At 45.5% G+C, this 21,572-nt stretch overlaps 1 protein-coding gene across 6 annotated transcripts in view; it reads left to right on the top strand.

The window, feature by feature from the left end:
- The window catches only part of Tmem108 (transmembrane protein 108), a 269,467-nt gene that overhangs the window by 182,297 nt on the left and 65,598 nt on the right, over positions 1–21,572 (top strand). The gene's annotated exons all lie outside the window — the stretch shown is intronic.

Genomic DNA, 21,572 nt, shown 5'->3' with positions numbered 1-21,572 from the left:
TGCCTCCTTCTGTACATATCTCTGTGTCCTCCTCTGCCAGCCTCGGTGGAAGCATGGCAGTAGCCTCTCACTCACCTTCCAGATCTCCCACAGCCCGGAGCACACACATCTGAATGCACATGAGAACCTGAGAAACGCAACCCTAAGCTTTCTAGCTGCTCTGTATAGAAGGAACTGAGATTGGGGCTGGGAAAATCCAGTTGTGGTTCTTCACCACAGTGGGAAAGTAAGTCGCTGGTGCCTACTGCAGCCTGTGTACATGACTTACTGTCACGCTGGATAAATCAGACATTAGGCTGTGGGGGTACAGTGTGTAGCCTAATAAACTTGCCTGAGGATCAGAGGACAGAGCCAGCCACTAGATTAGACATGGAGGTCAGGCAGTGGTGGCACACACCTTTACTCCTATCACTCTGGAAGCAGAGATTTGCCTGGATCTCTGTGAGTTCAAGGCCACCCTGGGCTACAAGAGATTGATCCAGTATAGGAGAGAAAACAGAGTCAGGCAGTGGTGGCACACACCTTTAATCCCAGCACTTGAGATCTCATGCCTTTGCTTGGGAAGCACACACACCTTTAATCCCAGGGAGTAATATGGCAGGGCAGAGAAAGGTATATAAGGCGTGAGGAAACGGGAACTCAGTCTCTCTAGGCTGAGGATTTTGTAGAGGTAAGAACTAGTGGCTGGCTGTTCTGCTTCTTGGATCGTTCAGCTTTCACCCTGATATCTGGCTCTGGGTTTTTTATGAGGAGATCATCTAAGATTCAGACAACATTAGGCAGCATCATCCTGCTCTCCGAGCTTCTGTTTCTTTGGGGACCTTTCTATCAGTTGGTTTGTAATGGCATCTGAAGACCACACTGAGGAGCTGCTTTCCAACCTGGGCCTCAGAGCTGACCTTCAGCCAATGTTACCATCAAAACTGGAGCACAGGTCATGAGCAGGTTGCCCATGGAATTTTCAGCTTTACCAGCCAGAGGAGTTTATTTTTTTTTCTTACTAGTTCACAGCTGATAGAATTGTGCTGTCTAATATGGTAGCCACTAGATATATGCAATTATTTAAATTAAATTAGATTATAAAAAATTTAAGTAAACACTTAAATTGCTCTATAGCACCTGGTGTCTAGTGGCCATCATTTTGGGCAGTGCTTATATAATAATTTCTGTCACTTACGAAAATTTTAGTGGTTAAAATGACCTTAGGAGTTTTTTTTCTGATTCTTTGAAAAAAAAAATCCCTAGTTTAAAAAGGATAGGATTTGTTTTAGCTCACAGCTCACTGTATAGTCCATCATAGAGAAGTCAGGGCAGCAGGAACCTGAAGCAGCTAGTCACATTACAGCTACAGTCAAGAGCAGGAAACAGTGAATTAACGCATGCTAGTGCTGGCCCTCTTATACAACCCAGAATACCCACCAAGAGAATGGTGCCACCCACAGTGGCATGTCTCACTTTAGGTAGTATCATCACGATAATCCCCCACAGAGAGGCCCACAGGCACCCTAATCTAGACAGTGCCTCGCTGAACCTCCATTCCCAGATAATTCTAGATTTCGTCAAGTTGACCATTAACTGAGCACAGCAGATACCAGTACAACATATCTTCTCCATGAATAGAAATTACAAGGATATTCCTAACTGTGCGACCTGTGTCATGGCATACTGTTTTCAGATCCTGGTCCTCTCCCAATGTGCACCTACTGTCGGCTTTACTGTGACTCCTGGAGTTGTTCTGTGAGTGACAATGAACAGCAAGAGTGGAGTGGTGGCTGTTTAACATCTTCTGATGACTTTTAATCAAATACTTCGTCTACCTGAGGGATCAGATTAGCACAAAGCTGCTAAGAAGCATCACAGCCAGACAGCTGCAAGGCAGGATCCTTTGATGATACGTTCATTTTAAAATTCACTCTTCCCAGACAGCTTTCTGTTCCTTCCTCTGACAGTCTGCCTTTGATGTTCCACCTTGAAGCTATGGAATATTTCATTTTTAAAAACTGTCCTTGATGTGTCCTCGATGATTATCCCAGCACTAATAGACGTGTGCCATCCTAGATGGTAGCCACTAGACGCGTGCGATGATTTAATTGGAACTACAAAAATTTTAAGGGAGAGTGTTTGAGGTCAGCCTGGACCATATAGTGAGACCTTGTCTCAAACAAATAAACAGAAATTGTCCTTGAACTCCCAGCTGTGGGCTGACAGACAGCATGCCTGGGACTGGACTGATGATGGCAGCCTGTAATGTACAGAACACCTGCTGGAGAAAATTAATGCAGTGATGCAGAGTCCTGCCTTCGGGAACCTCTGCAACACAGTGTTCTAGCATTTACATCACGGCTTTCTCTTCCCGTCTCTGTTGACCTTCTTTGGCAGGCAGAAGTTCAGCCAAGAGTATCGTAGGTGTAGGTTGCCACGTAAGGGGCTGGGGTGGAGAGCTGTCTGCTGGGGAGCTTCTGTGGAGAGCATGAACATGAATGGACTGTCCTTCTGTTTTCTTTCCTGACTCTGTAGTCCACATCAGGGCAGATGGTGGGGAAACTACACACTGTATTGATGAGCTTGTCATAGAAACACCTTCTCCAGGCAAGAATTAACCCTGTGTTTGTGAGACAGGATCTTGCTATGGAGCTCAGACAGGCCTTGAACTCTTGATCCCCCTGCATCTGCTTCCTAAATACTAGGATTATATGGATGCACCACAAGTCTCAGCTTAAAATTTAGCATTATGTTTTGGGCGTAAGATTAGAGGAGGGAAGGTATCTCTGTCTGTTTGTCTGTCTGAACATGAGTGCTATTGCCCACAGAGGTCAGAAGAGGGTATCAGATCCCATGGAGCTGGAGTTACAGGAGGTTGTGAGCCACCTGATGTGGGTGTTGAGGACTGAGCTCAGGTCCCCTGCAAGAGCAGCAAGAGCTCTTAGCCACTGAGCCATCTCCCCAGCCTTTTAGCTGTTTGTAAAAGTAGCTGTATATGAAACATTTCTGTACTTAAAAAAATAACATCGAAGACATCGTTGATTATATTGTTTGTTGTCTTTATGTAAGTACCTATATAATAAAAGCATCTTAAAATTCAGTATTGGAGGGAAAAAAACTGTCTTTACTGATAAATGTGTGTCACTTTCACATAGAGAGATTTACACAGTCCCTTCAGATATGTTTTTGCCTTTGCTCCAAGGAAGCTCTGAAAACAAATATCTGCTTACAGTCATCCCCCTAGCCTAGATTTTTTGGACGATGTTTTTCTCTCAGGCAGCCTTGTCCTCATGTATGTTCATCCCCATGTGAGATGGAACTTACCTTGTGACTGGGATATGTTAAAAATCCCCAAGTGATTCTGAAGTGTTGTCCTGAGAGGCACTGAAGTGAGTTAATAAGTGAGTGGTGTGAACAAAACTAGAAATGAGGCCCTTAAAAGAATTGGGTTACAGCTGACCTGTAGGAGATGGTGGGTTGAGCAAGCAGTGGCAGGTGTCTCCCAAGCCTCCAAGGTAAGAGATGAGTTGCTATACTCTCATAATCCCAGAGCAGCTGCCTTTGTTCATTTCTTCATCCAGCACGCCATGGCACCTGCTGTGTGCCAGGTACTGTGATTGGCATAAGGATGCCAAAGTGGTTCATCCTCCTGCCTGTGGAGAGCACACCGCCTGGTGGAACTGTCAGACAAATAGATAATGACTAGATGTTATAATAAACATGGTGATGGAGATGTGCCCAGCACATCATGGCAACCTACGGAAGTGGCATCTGGCCAAATCTTGAGAGTGGAAGCCATTAAAGGCCTCCTCGGGGAAGTTGAATAGAAGGCTGATTCTGAAGGATAAATAGGATGGTGTGTCCTAGAAGAGGAGTCAGCACTATGAGAAGCTGTACACTGTGTACAAGACAGGTGTACAGGACACTGTGTACAAGACAGGTGTACAGGACACTGTGTATAATAAGACAGGTGTACAGGACACTGTGTACAAGACAGGTGTACAGGACACTGTGTACAAGACAGGTTGATTACTACTGTACAACAAATCTGACTCAGTGCCTTAAGGAAATATACATCCTACCTGTCCAAGGGCCAGGAACTCAGGGAAGCCTCAGCTAGGAGATTCTAATTCAGCATCTTCCATACAACAGCAATCGAGATGTCACTGGGGCCTGCAGCTCTCAGAGGCTGGATAAGAGCCGGAGGGTCTACTTCTAGAATGCCTCACTGATATGGCCATTGATAGTGGCCCTCGGTTCCATACCATGATGGTCTCTTCTTAGATACTACCACATGACAGCTGGCTTCTCCCAGAGTGTGAGATCCAGGAGGTATTGAGGTGAAAGAAAGCTGAAACATCTTATCATCTCATCTTCCAAGTCCCACAGAATGCCATTAGTTATACAGATTAGTCCTGTTCAATGGAGGAGGGGACTATACAATGGCATGAAACACAGACCATTAATGAGACAATGAAGCTGGGTACCACACAAGGATGTCAAGCTTGAGATGGACAGAAGAAGCTGGGCAGATGCAGAGCCCAGTCATGATGGAACCTAGCATCCAAACATGGGATCTGGGGCGTTCATCTATCAGTTGCCAGTGCCACTGCAGCAGTAGCAAGGCAATCAATGATGTCAGATCTGGGCAGAAGAAGGAGCAGGCTTGGAAAGCAGGCTGACTGTCCACCAGGATGATGTGAGCCTACCTCAAGCTGGCTGTGAAAATATAGACCATGGCTACTCAAAATGTAGTCTGTGAACAGATATCTTTGGCATCATCTGGGAGCTTGTAGGTGTGTGAAATCCCAGGTTCCACCCCAGATGTGCTGAACTGAGTCTTGTTTCTGTGGCCCCTTTTGAGAAATACCATGGTAAGGACTACAGTGGATACAGTGATGAACATGAATGCTGAGGAAACCAGAAGCAGCTGAGGCTGATTCCTGAGTCATGCTTCCTCCACTTCAGAACTGGAATAGACCCTGTAAACAGTTTTACTAGAATCTACAGAATGGGTCCCAAGAGCTTTGGGCATTTACACACTGTTACTAATGATGTGAGATGATCTTATAACGAGACTTCCTTTTTGATTATGAATCATAACCATGTAAACAAATGATGCCCACAAGGGAAACCTACTGGAAACTACCGCCCCACTGTGAAGATTGATAGGATTTTCCAAACACTGTGTTGTTTCATCCTAGAGCCTACATAACAGGATACTTACACTTCCAGAACCAGGACCAGGAGGAGTGCAATAGGGGGATAAAGAGGAGTTTGGAAAACTACAAGCTAATGCACATTCTGGAAATTTTCCTGATTGCCAAATGACCTTCCCAAGCATTATCTTTTCTGGAATCAGATGTGGGGCCAATTAACTCCTGGGCCTCTCACAGCACCAGTTTGCCAGGAAACCCATTATTTGTGCTATGGCCAACGGGAGACCCGTCCCGCAGTTTTTGCACTTCAACACAATCACGTTGTGTGATGTCCTCTTGGCCTGCAGGCTGGCAAGTGCCATCTGTCATCATGTTTCAAGTGTCAGTTTTTGCCTCCCTTCCCCCTTTGCAGTGAGAAAAATTACATAAATTAATTGTGGATCTCAGGACTCAGATAAGCCAACTCCACACAGAAAAAGATAGGGAAAAGCGGGGAGGAGGGAGAAAACAGGAAGGAAGGACCCTGCCTGCCCTGAAACACTAACAAGCCTTGTACTGTGAGATTGCTTTATTCATGGAGAAGGCAGAGGTCCTCCTGAGATCTTTGACTGCTTTGGTGGCTACTGATTTCAAACCCAACAGAGCCCAGGTCTCATTCTCCTCCTGCCTTGTGCTGCTCTCTCTCTGCTGTTAAAGGATAAACTCACCAAAAGAGCACTGGGTGGCTGGCTCCAACCCCACCCCCTCACCCTCACCCCCACCCCCTAGAGATTAAATGGCTTCACTGGGATGTATCCAAAAGAGGAAGGGGGAGGGGGGACACTGGTTTGTTCTTCTTCTTAGTTTTCTCCAGACTCTGCTCCAACTCTGGATAGTTTGGTTCCCAATGTGCCATTGATCCGGTGTAGAGCCATTTGGGGTTGGCTTCTCACAATGAGATGAAGGTGTCCACTACTGTCTATGCTGGACCCATCCCAGATCAGCAAATGCCAGGTCCTGTGGTCAATTACTCAGCCCCTGGTGGTCACTCTGAGCTGCCTGTCTCCTGTAAGCAACTTCTCTGGGCTTTTGAAGACCCTGCAGTTGAGTGGACAGAGATGTCCTTGGTATGACAGTGCACATCTTGATCTTCAGGGACTCCCCAAGTCAGCACTCCCACCACACTCACTGGAAGTGTTGAAGGTAACATTCGCTATCATCACATGGAAATGAGTTCATAAGGCAAGAGGTTTAAGTTACTGCTGAATTTCGTAAAAGGTAAACTTTATTTTCTTTGTTTGCTGGCTTAATAAGTATTGTACCCTGGTTTATTAGAAGTTTGTAAGCTTGCTTTTGAAAATATTCTTTGAGGGACCAAGGAGATGGCACAGTGGTAAAGAGCACTCACTGCTCTTCTAGAGGACCTGAGTTCTGGTCCCACTACCCTCCTCAGGCAGCTCACAACTGCCTGTAACTTCAGGGGCTCTGATGCCCTCTGCTGGCCTGGAAGATATTCTTTGAGAGTCGAGAGAATCAGATGTCCAAGAATTTATGTCCTTTCACCCCTGGCCAGCCTTCAGGCCCCGCTGCCCTGCTCAGATGTTTCATTTCATGGCGCTGATCACTTTGTACAGGATGATGTGATCACTCACTGTCCTCATCTTCCTTCCAGGGGGAATAAGCCTTTAGTCCTCTGGGTGCACTACTGCATCCCTGGCCCCTGGAGAGTACCTGACCTGGGGTAGGCACTCCATGAATACTGCTGAAATGGGGGGGAGACAGTGAAACTCCAAGTCAGTAACTTGTGCACACTGTCAGCGGGGACAGATATGGAACCCGAACCCAGAAATGCAATCTTTTATCTTTCCCACCCTGCCTCTACCTTTTAGCTGCTAGAGTGGGGGTAGAGTCTGGGGATTATTGGTCCCAGTTGCAGAAGGTATTTTCTGAGTCCTGTCCAGAAGTGGGTGGTATTGTGAGCATCGTCTGTACACAAAAGGATATTGGCAGTCAGAGGAGGCTGTGACCTGGTTTTCTTGGTCATCAAGGCCAATTTCTGCTGCAGGATATTCTCTCTGATTCTTAATAAACTGCTTATTTGGAGAACGCTGCCCCCCCACCACATGTATAGTCAGTCTTTTGTGCTCCCAAATCAGCACTCAGTCCTGTCAGGAAAGGGGTCATAACCTTAGCCCGAGTTCTCTTGGATGTAGCCTGGGCAGGGGGCATTATCAGACCTCTGATCTGATGGGATCATTACTTAGACCTTTGAACCATCCTGGTTCTTTTGTTGTTCTTGTTTTGTTTTGTTTTTTGTTTTTTGTTTTTTCCCCAGAGCTAAGGACTGAACCCAGGGCCTTGTGCTTGCTAGGCAAGCACTCTACCACTGAGCTAAATCCCCAACCCCTCATCCTGGTCCTTTTGGCTCTGGGTTTGACCACTCTGGTTACTTCAGATAACCAAAGCATTACCTTGAGGATACCCAAGCCCTATTCCAATGTCTGTCAAGCCAAGGGGCCATGCGCAGTTGCAGAAAGCGGGAGGGATGTAGTTGCTGAGGTAGGTGGAGAGCTTTGCTCTAACGGCAATGGAATCCCTAAAACAGGAAAGCAAAATGGAAGGCTATCTGGAGGCAGGAAGGGAACCAGTATGGGGTGGGGCATGGGGAAGGGCTATGGGGGAGAAGGGTTTATTCGAATAGATAGAATAACACATGTGTGAAAAACGCCAGAATGAAGCTCATTACTTTGTATGCTCACTTCAAAATTAATTTTTAAATGAAAACAAACAAACAAACAAATTTTGCCCTAGAAAACCAAAAAACAGGAAACAGGAAGAAAACCGAAAAATAGGCAGGCTTGAAAACTCTGGAAAAGCAAGTTGTCTGGGGAGTTGAATTAACTACTGTCGTTGAATGACATACTGTCATTAGAAAATATTGATTTTTCTTTTTCTTTCTTTTTTTTTTTTTTTTTGACCACTGTGTTCAAAACCTTTCTTACAAGACCCACAACATTTCTATTAGCAGGCCTGTCATTTATTCAATAGGAAAATTTAAACCCCACGTTGCAAAAGTGATTGCTTAGAAATAATCTCCAGCACAGTGTTAAATCTCTGGAGAAGATTGCAGCTGGTTTCTGCGTCTTTCTGCCCATTAGATGCCACTCAGCAGAGAGAGGGAGAAATAGCAGGAGCTGATAGTCCGGGTTGGCTGGGTTCACGGGCCTGCCTCGATAGTGAGAGTTCAGCAAGTGTCTCATCTGCAGAAAGCAGGAGATTAACAGACTCCTCGACTCCCCTGGGAGCCAGAGTGAGCAAAGCTTGGTGTAACCAGTACAGGCTGTCATGAGCCAGCCCCTCCAAATTGTCCTCCCCTTTTCCGGTCAACTGGTCAGCTTCTTCCTGTCTCTCTGCATTCATCCTTCTGAATCACTGAGTGAGCAGAACAGAGTCCTAAGGATCAGCTGTTTTCAAAGACCTCAGGTTCTGAGAGCCATTGGAAAAATCAGAGCATCTGAAAACTAGGTCATGAGGTCTAGGACTGCACATCGGAGCTAAAGACTTAGTGTCTCAGCTCAGGGTTTCAGTTTCCCAGAAGGCCATTCTGACCCCAGATTATCATCAGTAACACCAGACTAGTCCTTCTAAGACTCATTCAGGACACAGGTGTGCAGCAGAGGTCCTCAGAGGCTGGGAGAGGGCTCCTCGGTAGTGAGCACCCCCAACCCCGCTCCTGTTCAAGTACTGCTAAATGCAGGGCCCAGAAAGAAAGAGAAGGTGCTGGGGATGGGTTTGGTAGTATTTGGCTATTGTTAGCAAACCATGGCCATGATTCTCAAGCTATGGATAAAAATCCAGGGCTTCTGAATATCCTATGAAAGAAAGTCTTCATGTGTGGATGACATTGTGTCTACTTGATATTAAAAAAGAAAACATTTATCATTCCTTCCACTGGATAGATATAGTAAAGTTTCCTCTAGAAAAAAAATGTTTGTGATGTTCTTACAAAACTGAATCAGAGTTACCCAGCACGCCTCTTCAGTGCCTTAAGTATTAGACACTATTCAGATATCTAATTGCATTTAGCAGTACTTGAACAGGAGTGGGGTTGGGGGTGCTCACTGCCGAGGAGCCCTCTCCCAGCCTCTGAGGACCTCTGCTGCACACCTGTATCCTGAACGAGTCTTAGAAAGACTGTCAGTCCTACACTGGGCTTTAACTTTTTGCCAAGTGGGCAATTTTAGACTCATTCAACTTGTTAATTAGCAAAATGCCTCATGTTAGGATGCTCTGGTCCTTCCATTTATAATAAAGGCTAAGTAACATGCCCCTGTGGTCTTGTTTCAAATGACAGGAAAAGAAAGGTAGATAGATAGCTCACTCCCAGGATAGGAGAGGAAGCTGATGGTCAGCAAGTGGACCCCTCCTAGGTCAGTAAGTGGCTCAGCTTCAAGGCTTTCAGGCCCATCTGTTCCCGACAGTGACTTCCTGGGACTTGTTTTTCTGTGCCTCAGAAAGGTTAGCTTTTGCAGTTGAGATAAAATTCAAACCCATCCACCCCATAACTTGTTGCCAGCCTGGTGGTTCTCAGATGCTCAGCTAGTTTGTGTGATTGAGCAGAGACAGCCAGTGCCTTCAGATTTCTGTATTTACCTGTATGGCAGGTGCCTCCCAGCCCCACCCCCACCTAGCTGTAAATGCCCCCTCACTTGATCCTAGCCGTTCCAAGATGAGAATGAGCAGAGGTCCACTAACTGCTCCAGCTCATGTGATAATCTAAAGTCCCATCGAGGATGGCAGAAGACACAGGGCATGAGTTTTTCATTTGTATAGGTCTGAGGGGGTGTATATGGAGGCTAGAAGACAACCCTCCTTGCTCCTTAGGAGTGGCCTACCACCTTGTTCTTTGAGAGAAGGTCTCTCACTCAACGTTGAGCTGAGCTCATCCATTAGGCTAGGCTTGCTGGAGACTATCTCTCTGTAGTATGGGACCCTTGCACCCTTTTCCAACAGTGCCAGACACACCCAACCTCCTCTGAGGGGTGAATTTTTCCACCCCTCACCTGTTTCTCGATGAAGAAGGGGCCTACATCAAAATCTGCATGAAATCCAGTGCTCGGAACCTGTTGAGAGATATCAAATAGAAATTGTGAATTAATAATCTTTTCATTTGCTTCTCTGATTCTTACCAAGGGAGTCCTTGATTTTCCTGCTTCTATTAGCAAAAAGCACGTTAGATTCCTGATCCAGTCTTAGAAGACATGATGGCAAATGGGGAGTCCTTGGGTATTTTGGGGGAAAATGGAAAAGGCAGTACACCAGGAATCAGATGCCGACTCCAGTTTCAAACCTAAATGCCCACATGCCCCAGTTAGGGCCTCAGCCATTTCCCTGGCTTGACAGTACGATACTCTCCAGAGCAATGAAACAGGAGTCACAAATACAATTTTAAATTTTCTACTAGTCACATCAAAAATGAGTTAAGGCAGGTGAAATTAATTTTTAGTAACTTACTAGGCCCAGTATATAAAATGTCCTTTCAACAGGCCACTTGATAGTTTATATTATTTTCACATATTAAGGTTTTGAAACCTAATGTGTATTATATACTTACAGAACATCCAAGTACAGAGTGTACACATCTTTTGGCTCGTGCCTATTCTACTGGCCAGGAGAACGATAATTTGATTTCTGGCTTATTTGTTTTCTTTCTTCCATGACCCCTTATTTGAAACTCACAAGGTCAGATGTGTAATTCAGAACTTTTCATATTTTGGAAAGCTAATGCAGTGTTTACATATTATGTAAACCCCCTTGGGGGTGGCAGGTTCTGGAACAGCACTCCATGATCAAACAAATAAATATTTCTGTAGCAAGAAGTATAACAATATACACCAAGTGAGATAAATAAGGGCAATAAATAGCATCGCAGAGGCTGGGTGCTGCTGCCTAGTGAGTTACAGAAAACTCACAGGGCTTTGTTTTGTTTTATTTTTGTTTTAAGGGTTTTTGCCTTTTTAAATTACAAATAAAGCATTGTGGGTGCATACGTTGGAAGCTGCATGGGTTTAGGTGTGTACTTAGTTATTTTACCAAAATTAGCCCAGCATTAATACAACAGTATAGTCACACACTTGCTAGTCATGGATGGGACAGATGTTGAGCCTTCTCCCTTGCTTTGAACCTCACCGGTGACAGCAAGTGAAAGGCAATTAAAGGGCCAGACTTCTGACTAGAAGCTAATGCACAAGATGCCAGTGCACTAGAAATAAAAACTTAGCATTAGTTTCTTCCTCTCAAACCTGATAAAGTTATCAAACATCCAGCTATATTGTGGTGTCCCTGACGGGTTCACTGGGGTAACTCTCCTGTGTCAAAAGTGGTTCAGTTACTAGGATATGGCCTCCTGCAGGCTTTGCCAAGGAGGAATGGAAAGATCCTCACTGTCGTCCTGCATCGCTTCTGCTCAGGATGGTGCACAGCAGCCTCAGAGGTGGAGGGGAATAGAAAACCTGGCTTCTTTAGTTCCAGAATCCACACAGTAAGGACAGGAAATTCAGCCCACATGTGGCATTTGCCATCTTCACATAGGGTAGGTCACTGCAGGCGACACTTCAATGAGCCAAGGCTGACCTAACAGACATCCTCCACTGCCCTGAAGCCCATAGGAATCTTGTCAGGTCATGAACCACTAACTAGTCATACAGCCTCTGATTTGGAAGCTCCTGGACCTCCACCAAGGATTCCAGAAAGAAAACCAGTAAGAGTGGCCTGGCAGCAAGACCAGATTTTCGTAAACAAGGGTTGGGAGTGGTGTGTGTTTGTGGAGAGCACAAATCCTTCTCTTAATGACTCAGAAATTAAGAGGTACCTAGCGGAAATGCTGTATTCAGAACCATCTGGCCCATCCAGAAGAGTCTGCATCTGCAGTGGGTTTCAGCTGCTCTGAGCAGCTGCCTTCCCAGCATCCCCTGCTACACTCAGGCACAACACATCTCAGTGTCACCAGAGCTACAGAGAAGGAGTGACAGAGAAGGGCATTGTAGCCACTCATTCTGCAGAATCCCAAGGACTTCTGTAACAGCCTATATACTACAGTGATTTAGGATGTGCTGGGCCAACAGCAGCCTGGTAACCATCCCAGATTATAGGAGATTAACAGGGCACAGCAAGTCCTGGCCCATGTTGGCCTTGAACCCTAGCTCAAACATCAAGTTTCTGGAAAGGCTTTTATGGACACAGCTGGTGAGATTGGGATAGAGAATGTTTCTTTAGATTGGAAATACTGTCACTGTAAATCTTGCTGGGCATGGTGGCATATGCCTTTAATCCCAGCACTTGGGAGGCAGAGGCAGGCAGATCTCTGAGTTTGAGGCCAGCCTGGACTACAGAGTGAGTTCCAGGACAGCAAGGGGTACACAGAGAAACCCTGTCTCACAAAACAAACAAAAAAATAGCCAGCCTAATAATCAAAAAGTCTTGAGCATCATTGTACTGTGGTTATATAAGAAAATATCTTTGGGCCAACTTCAGTGTGAAAGGTTACCTTTATGATTTCAAATGCTTCAGGAAAAAAAAAGCTGTCTTACACATGCTCACATAAATGGGACAAAGTTAATTATTCATAAATGTGGGAAAGGTGCACGGAAATTATTTCAACTTTTTCTGAGTTTTTTTATTTATAAAAAGAAAGCAAAGGATGGTGGCCTGACACCATCCAGAACCAGATGTTCCAAAGGGAAAGCCATAGGAAACAGAAGGATCCATGCTGCCTCCCCAGCATGCAACTTGAGGTGGCTTTAGGCCTCTCTCCCTTGGCCTTCACTGACTCATTATGAGGTCTTAGTGAGGGGCTCTACATAAGACTCCTTCAGCTGAGCCACACTTTCCTCACCCTGGAAATGGAGTCCTGTCACCTCGCAGACTTCCTGTTTGGATTGGTGGTGGTGCTTGCAAAGCATTAGACTAAGGCTTTATCCCGAAATCAAATGTATTTGTGTTTCCATGGAAACCCTACACTACAGCCTGCTGGCCCAAGGGTCCTTTGTTTTCACCGGGCACAAGAAACCAAATATACTGAATTGAGACTCAGGCTCTGTCCTTTCTGAAACCCTCTAATCTCAAACCCCCATACAAAGCCTGATCATATAAGGTTCCCAAGCAGGATTGGCTTCCCAGTGGGCCTAATCATTTTGGACCAAATCACAGCAAGCTCTTCCTAGAATGCTTTGGAAAAATCACTTTCTTCCTCAGCTGCCACACAGCACAAGAAGAGAGGCCAGGCTGTGGGCTCAAATGTTTGCAAAGGATGAAATGAGCACAGGACTTTGACCTTTAAATGAATGACCTTGTAAAACATGGGAGGTGAAAGTCTAGAGAAAAATCATCTGGGGCTGTGAGTGAACTGTAACGATGTGGGACTCGGATCAGAAGTCTTAGATGAAAACGCCACTCCAAGCCTGTTGGGTTATTTGTGAAATGGGAACCCTGGTGCTTAATCCAGTCGGTGGACAGAACAAAATGGAAGGCTGCAGGTAAGCTGTGCGTGGTAAGACCATCTAATCAGAGAATCCCAGTACTCGGGGGAGTTAAGCACTGGCCTCTCTCTAGCCTGGAATCAGAATCTATGTTTGAACCTCCTTCCCAGGTCAATCAGATGTTCGTGGAAGTGTGTGAGCTCTGAGCTAAAATACCTCCTCTGAGTTGAGTCTTAAAGCAGTTGCTTTGAGAGGCCCAGCAACCCACTCAGAGCAGGGCCTTCAGAATGTCAGCTGGAGCAGGATGACTGTTCCGAGTGTGGTCTGTTCAAGGTACAAACTATGTCTTGCCAGCATCTGGCACCCTACCCCAGCTTCTGCCTCAGCACAGAGGTCTGAGCACATGGGGGAAAAATGCCTGTCTGCAAATGGATAACAGCTGTGCATTCGGGCACACCTGTTAGTCCTAAGTCTGAATTGGCCTGAAAACTATGCTATCCATCATAAGAACACAGTGATTTTAAGAGAAGCAATATAAGGACTCAACCCAAGGTCAGGGGCAAGAAAGAATTTGGACAGTCTGTCCATCACCTTTTGCTGCTAGAATTGAAAGCTGTCATGACTCCACATGGCCCTACATCCTTCTATTGGATAAAACAATGGCTCCTAGTTGTCAGCTGCCTGCACCTACTTGACTTTGGATCCCAGACTTGGTTTGCTGAGTCTGGGTATCAAAGGCAGGAGCTAGGGCGCTGTTACCAGTTTCCCCTTTCTCTTTGAGGAGAGTGTGTGTGTGTGTGTGTGTGTGTGTGTGTGTGTGTGTGTGTGTGAGAGAGAGAGAGAGAGAGAGAGAGAGAGAGAGAGAGAGAGCGAGCACACTACTGCTCCAGCACCATGCCTGTCTGCCTGCTTCCCATCATAATGATCATGGACTAACCCTCTAAAACTGCAAGCAAGCCCCCAGTTAAGTGCTTTCTTTATAAGAGTAGCTCAGACTTGTGCATAGAGGCCAGAGGTCAAGACCAGGCATCTTGTTTAATCACACTCCACTTACTTTTTGAGATGGTATCTGTCACTGAACCTGGAGCTCATCAGTTAGCTAGCCAGAGGACTCCAGAGATCTACCTGTCTTTGCTGCCCTAGCACTGGGACAATAGGTTCCCTACTGCCACAAGTGGCTTTTGACAAAGGTACTGGGGATCCAAACTCAGGTCCTCACGCTTGCTCAGCATGTGCTTTGACCACTGGACAATCCCTCCAACCCTGAGGAAGTAATGTCTGTTCTGAATTTCAGTTCAGTTATCACCTAGATGGTGTTCAGAACCGAGGAGAGCTGTAGCCCCTTTGCTTCTGTGAAGACAGGTGTAAAGCAATTCATGTCCTATAGCTCTTATGGCAAAAAACAAAATTTAGTGTCTTAAAACAACCGTCATTGTCGTGGGCCTTCTTGTAAGAGGTAGAGCCCCTCTGGGTTGGCTCAGAACACACCCAGACACCAAGCTTTCAACACAAAGGTGATTTATTATCCCAGAGAGACAAAGGGGGTGCCTATGAATCAGACAAAGGCAGCAGGTGCTTTCTGCAGGAGTAGATTTTTAAGGAGAAAAGGGGAAGTCTGTGCTAGAGTGAGTTGGTAAATCCTGATTGGACAGGTTAGCCAGTGTAGCCAAATAATTAATTTTGACTGTTGGACCTCATTGTTTAGTCTCAAGAATGAGTCCGTGGCCAAATAAGAGGATAGACCTTGGGGGCCTAGCTCAAGGAATGTAACCTAATGGTTTGGCAAAGAGAGGGAAGAGGGAAGGGGAGAAGGAAAAACTGTCTGCAGTGCGTGGGCCTGCTAGAGAGCCCTTCACTTCTGAGTCAGGCTAAATTCTCATATACATCTCTGGTCAGATTGGGACTGAGGGGCAGCTAATCGGAGGTGGTCTCATTTGAGATCACTCATCCCTGATCTCCATGGCCCCACATTCTTTAGCAGACTGTTCAGCCTTGTTCACACAGAGGCTTAGCATGTATCCAAGAGAAGACTCAGCCATACAAGACCTTTTGGAGTCCAGTCTCGGAGCCAGCACACTTACCAAAGCACGTCACAGGCCAGCCCATGTTCAAGGGGAACAGAAAACTTTAGCTGCCAATGGAAAGGGCTCCAAGGCTATGTTGCAGAGGACATGCACTCTATGAAAGGAAGAAGTCAAGCCAATTTTACAACCTACCCAGAGTCCCACACCAGCTTATATTCTTGAATGGAAAGGGTTAATGATGTGTAAATTGTCAGCATGAAGGAAGAGGGAGTAGATATCAAAGGATTCACATGTTTAAATTCAAGGAAACTAAAGAGCCAAAGTCTGGCGACTGAACACTAAAGAGTACAGAACTGGTGTTGATGGGGAAATGAATAATGGAGTAGGGGGGGAGAGGGGGAGGAAGGAAAGAGATTTTTGCAAGGGAGTCATGCTTCCTGGGTATCCCTTCTAAGAGGGTTAAAGAGTAACCTTGGAGGAGACACTGCAGACAGTGGCCAGCAGACACAACCAGTCATCTTTTGCTGCAGTTCCATGACAAAGACATTTCAACAAAATCTCCCGAGTCACGTGGCCAAGAAAGAGGTACACAGGGATGCTCCCCCACCCCCGGCAGAGACATAAGAGCAGTCAGAACAATGGGTGGTGATGAGCAAGCATTCCACACTGAGCAGCTGGTTCCAGGTGACTCATTCCTGGTCTTGGCCCTTCCACTCATCAGCTCTGTGACTTCCCCAAGGCCACTCTCCCTCTCTGTACATTAGTTGTCTGTTCTGCCAAGTGTGAGAGCGGCTTTTTATGGCCCCGATGGTTTCTTTCAGTAGCAACTATGACTTGAATTATAGGCAGACACCCCCAGCAAATGATAATTCATCTCAAAAACAATGTCCACTGGCGGCAGTGCAGGAGGGTAGATATTTCAAAATATAATCCTGGAGTCTAGCTGGGTTTGCTACTGGCAGACCTAACTTTTGCTGCTTTCCTTTCGGTTAAGAGTCAGGAGAGGTCTCCCAGGATTTGGGAGACTTTCCTGAGTTTACCTCAGTAGTAGTTTAAGCTATGGTGCTCCCTACTGGATTCAGAGACTTGGCATCACTTACAGAGCACCCGGGCTCTTAACACAGCCATCTCGTTCCTTCCGTCCTACCCTCTGCCTTTGGTGAGGCATTGCATTAGTTACTTATCTCATGCTATGACAAAATGCCCGGCAGAAATAACGAAAAAGGAAAGGTTCATTTTGGCATCTGGTTTCAGAGGGCCACAGTCCATCATGATAAGGAAGGCAAACCCCTCCATCCATGGCAGCAGGAGCCAAGGCTCTGCTGTGTCATGTGACTGCCAACCAGGAACTAGGGAAAGCAGGCCAGAATCAGAAGTGGGAACAGTCTCTAAAAGCTGGCCCTCGGTAACTTCCACTGACAGCCTCTACATCTTAAAGGCCTTCCACACAGCACCAGAGTCAGGGAAACAAGCATTCAAAATAAGAGCCCATGAGGAATATTCCTGGTTCAGTCTACAGCAAGGTACATGCAGTATTGTTTGCAATAGTGAAAGGTGGGGGAACTGGCTTAATAAAATGGGTACAGATTCAGAGGCCTTCTACACAGCAATTAGAAGGATCGAACTTGATCCATGTTAGGATACTTTCCAAAAGAGAGAGATAAATGCATAGTGCCCAATGAAGGGACCCAAAGAGGGAGCAGTTGTAGCAGTTGAGTGGGTAAGGGCTAGGGAAAGTCATGAGAGGCGTGGCCCTTTCTGTACTACTAGGGCTTAACAAAATATAGTCATTTGTGTGATTGGAAAATGTAGTAGGTGTTTTCAGAGTAAGGCTCGGTGGTTATGTACCACATACGACTGACGTAAGCAGTTAAATAGAAGGATTGGTGAGAGCCTATCCTCACATTGACAGTACAGCGTCTTTGCCAGGAGATTCATGATCCCGCTGACCTCACTAGCTGTGGGGGATCGGGGAGGTGGACACCAACATTTGCAGGAAATCAACACCCACCTATTCCAACCTGCACAGGGCCCTGAAAACCTCCACAGCCTGGGTCTTAATTGCACCCACATTTCAGTTTCATCCTCACAGCTAACTCTGAGAAGTGACAGATTTCTCATAGACAGCACAATTTCATTATAATTAGTTCTTACAGTTTAATTACAAGAAAATGCTTCTCCCCTCCCCCTCAGAATCTGGGCAACCAGAAAGCTCACATGACCAGCAGCTTTCCTCCCTGGTCGGCTTTATGAAAATGAAACAAATAAAAGGCAGATTCAGGGAACTCTTCCAAGAAAACCATCTTTCAAGCCCTGCCATAGGGTCACTGCAGACCAAGTGTAGTTCTCACACCGGCAGTGGCTCCGGTCGCTGGTAGCATCTGCTGATGGCTGATGCTTAGAACCATTAGAAGAACCAATACTGTAGATTCCCAAGGTGCCTTTGGAGAGTTCAAAGAAGGATGAAGTTATGAGTAATTCAAGTTATACATTCTGTGTTTCTGAGAACTACAATTCATCTACTGTATATTTGGTACCATCTCAGGAGCCAAAAAAAAAAAAAAAAACCTCAGCAATAGCCTTTGTGGATAAAGCACACAGGAGAAAAGGCCCGCACAGCGTTCCCAACAAGCCCACATGGACCAATTGGACAAGCTCACGGACACATGTGCCTAGTGGCTCCCATTCTAGATGGCTCCGCTGTAGGTCATTCTATGGTAGTGTTTGGACCAGGGGGCTGTGGAAAGCAGCGAGATGTCCAAAGACTGGAAGTGAGTTTCTTTCTCATCTTCCCCTTTGGTCTCCTCTGTTACCTGCTCCTGGCCAGAGAGGCAGTAGGCAGTCCTAGAGGACACATGGCCATGCCCAGCAGGGCTTGGCTCCTCTAGAGTCCCTCCATCCTCCAGTCTCAGCAGCTGCCTCTCTCCCTCCTCTATAGTAGTCCAGATGTCCCAGAACCTATTAGTTGGTGAACAGAAAAGACCAACCAGCGTCATTGTCCTCTCTCACACACAAACTAGCTTCCTGGGTCTATCCTAAATTGCTTACATTAATGTGTAATAGCACCCATTCCTACTTTGTACATGACCGTGTCTGTGTATGGACACACACACACACACACACCCTACCTCCTGCCCCAGAGAGACTTTATGAATTTGAAGAATACTTGATGAAAGGTATAACCTGTGTACCCAGTGCAGGTAGCTACTGCTGCCAGATCCATCATGAGCTGGGTCATATTTCTTTTCTTTGCGTAATATGTGTTTCCTTCTCCAATCCAGTGTTTTCCTCAGATTGGCATCTAGTTAATCTCATACTTCAATATCCCCTGTCTTGTTCAACAGCTGAGTGCTATGCTCCTCTTTAAAAACAAGGAGAGAAATTGGACACATAAGCAGGTTAGTCTGCTTGTGGCTGCTTCTGGAATTGCAAGAGGCTGACCTGAAGGCACATAGCATTTTTAATCATTCGCCTCTCCAGACAGTTCTACAGAGTTAGTGAATCAACCCCCCTGCTCCCAAAAAATTCTTACTTATAAAGTTCCTTTTAGAAAGAGTCCGAGCTGACTGTATCCAGGGGTGGGAGTGACCTTATGATTCCATTAACCCGGTAAAGACTGTTTAAACAAAGCGCTCCAAAGTAACATGCTGTTTGACACAATAGTGTGTGTGTGTTTGCTTCCGAACAAGCTATTGACAAATGTGATTTGACTGGGCCCCTGTCCTCTGCAAGTTGTCATGGAGGTTAATAGAGTCACTTCCAGCCAGCTCCTTCTGTTTGCCAGAACATTTTCCTTGGCTCCTTTGTATGGTATTGCTGATGATCTGTGAAGAGGGGAAGCAAGGAAATTATGATATAATTAGTGACAGATGACAGTAAAAATGAACGCTGTAGAGAGGGTATGTGGATGAGGTTTCAACACAACTGCCCAATCTAAGACATGCCCGTCACCTAAAAGAAACAGATGTTCGTTATAGATGGCTTAATTGTAAATTTTGCCCTTGAGCTAAATAAAACCTCAAGAATTTAGTTAGACTTTCTTTCAGATGGTTCAGCCAAACACACGCTTGGGTCAAACACACAGGTCAATAATTTGTTTAACCTTGCTGGACATGGGTAATCACTTCGGTTTGAAAGCAAGCAAGTTGAAGGGAGCATCCTGCCGCTGTGGCATAAAGTCAAAGGCCTGTTTCATGTCCTCATCAGCCTGCTGGGCTGGGGTTTGGGGGGCTTCAGGAGTATCGTGGAGCATGTGTGGAGGTCACAGGACAATTTTTGGGAGTCAGCTCACTCATTTTACCTTTCCATGTGTTCTGAAGTTCAAGCTCACATCACCAGGTTTTTGCAGCAAATGCCTTTACCTGCAGAGTCATCCCACTGGGCTTCAGTGCCATTTTATAGAAGAGAACTGAACATCGTTGGTGGGGTGGGGAAGTCCTGCAGTTTATTACAGAAATTTCAAGCCTATGTCAGTGGTTCAGAATAAAAGCCAAATCCCCAATTCCTATCACTCAGCCCGATAGAACATCAAATCATGGACTATCCTATAGCATACACACGTATGCTCTGATTTCTAGAGACAGACAAAAGTCCCAGATTTTATCTAATTATTTCTACATGTGAAATATTTTGCTTGATATTTTTGAGACAAGATCTCACTATCTAGCTCAGCCTGGCCTGGAACTTACCACGTAGCCCAGGCTGTTCTTGAACTCACATCCTCTTGTCTCAGCCTCCAAGTGCTGCTATCCTAGCAAAACTTTAAAGAACATCCATCCGTTCTGTGACTGTGTCTGTGTGTGCGTGCAAGTGCCACGGTGCACTCGTGGAGGTCAGACATTAGCCTGTGGGAGTCAGTTTCTCTTTCTTCTCTGTGGGTTCTGGGCCGTGAACTGAGGTCTTCAGGTCTGGCAGCAAGTTCTTTTACCAACTGAGCCATTTCACTGGCTCTATAAACATTTCACAGCATAAAAATACTTGTTAGTTTATATAGGAATTAAGGGAGTTAATACAAGTAAGCACTTAGCCCAGGAAGCGAGGTACCCTATGTGTACAGTATGACAGTATATATAGTAAGGACCTCCTCTAGGGATGCAGATAGAATGTGGTGTGTTAGTGTCCGATGCTCATGGTGAATGGGGTGGGTCCAAATGTGAGTGAGCATCAACAGGGTACAGTGAGTAACAGGGTCCTTTGAGGATTGGTTCTGGAGTCTTCCTTATCAGTATCCAAGGATGCACAAGTCCCTTCCATAAGATGGAACACTATTTGATTCACGAGCATCCTCATAACACTTACAATATTGAATATAGTGTAAACAGTTGTTATCCTGCACCGTTTAATTAATAATAAGAAAAAGTCTGTACATAATACAGATTTAAATTTTCCACAATCTTATCCTTTATCTGTGTTTGAATCCCCTTGTGAGGAACTTGTGGATGGTTATAGAGGGCAGACTATATTTAGCAAACATTTTCTTCATAGGGAACCTCTATGTCTTTACCTGCAAGGACAGATGACATTAAAATGTTTATTTCTTAATAATCAGAAAAGCCACATCAAGTTTAATCTGATTTCTCTGCATACAGATCTCTTTTACCTCCTGGCACTTTGGATGTTATGGAGTTTTACTTAATTAAGTGTATCAGAATAGAGATTATCTGTTGTAGCACAATTGTGGAAGATCAGATAAGATCTGTCTGTTTAGGGTGGGCAGTCCAGACTTCCTGAAACTACTCTGAATCATGTCTGAATGTGAGAGGCACAGCTGCCCACCTAAGTTGCAAAGTCATGATGTTTACAAAGACACACAAGAACAAAAGTAAATGTTTCCAACTAAGGATTTCAGAAATGTCCCCCTTCCCTCCTGGGGCATGAATAAAATTGTTCCTGTCTTGGAGTCTATGGGCCAGTGGCCCCTCATCTTAGACCCAGCCAAGGTTCCCTCGGAG

Source organism: Onychomys torridus, chromosome 7 (assembly GCF_903995425.1).
Source record: "Onychomys torridus chromosome 7, mOncTor1.1, whole genome shotgun sequence".
NCBI classification, from domain to species: Eukaryota; Metazoa; Chordata; class Mammalia; order Rodentia; family Cricetidae; genus Onychomys; species Onychomys torridus.
Note: the sequence above shows the minus strand (reverse complement) of the source record. Positions and strands in the feature narration are given on the sequence as shown.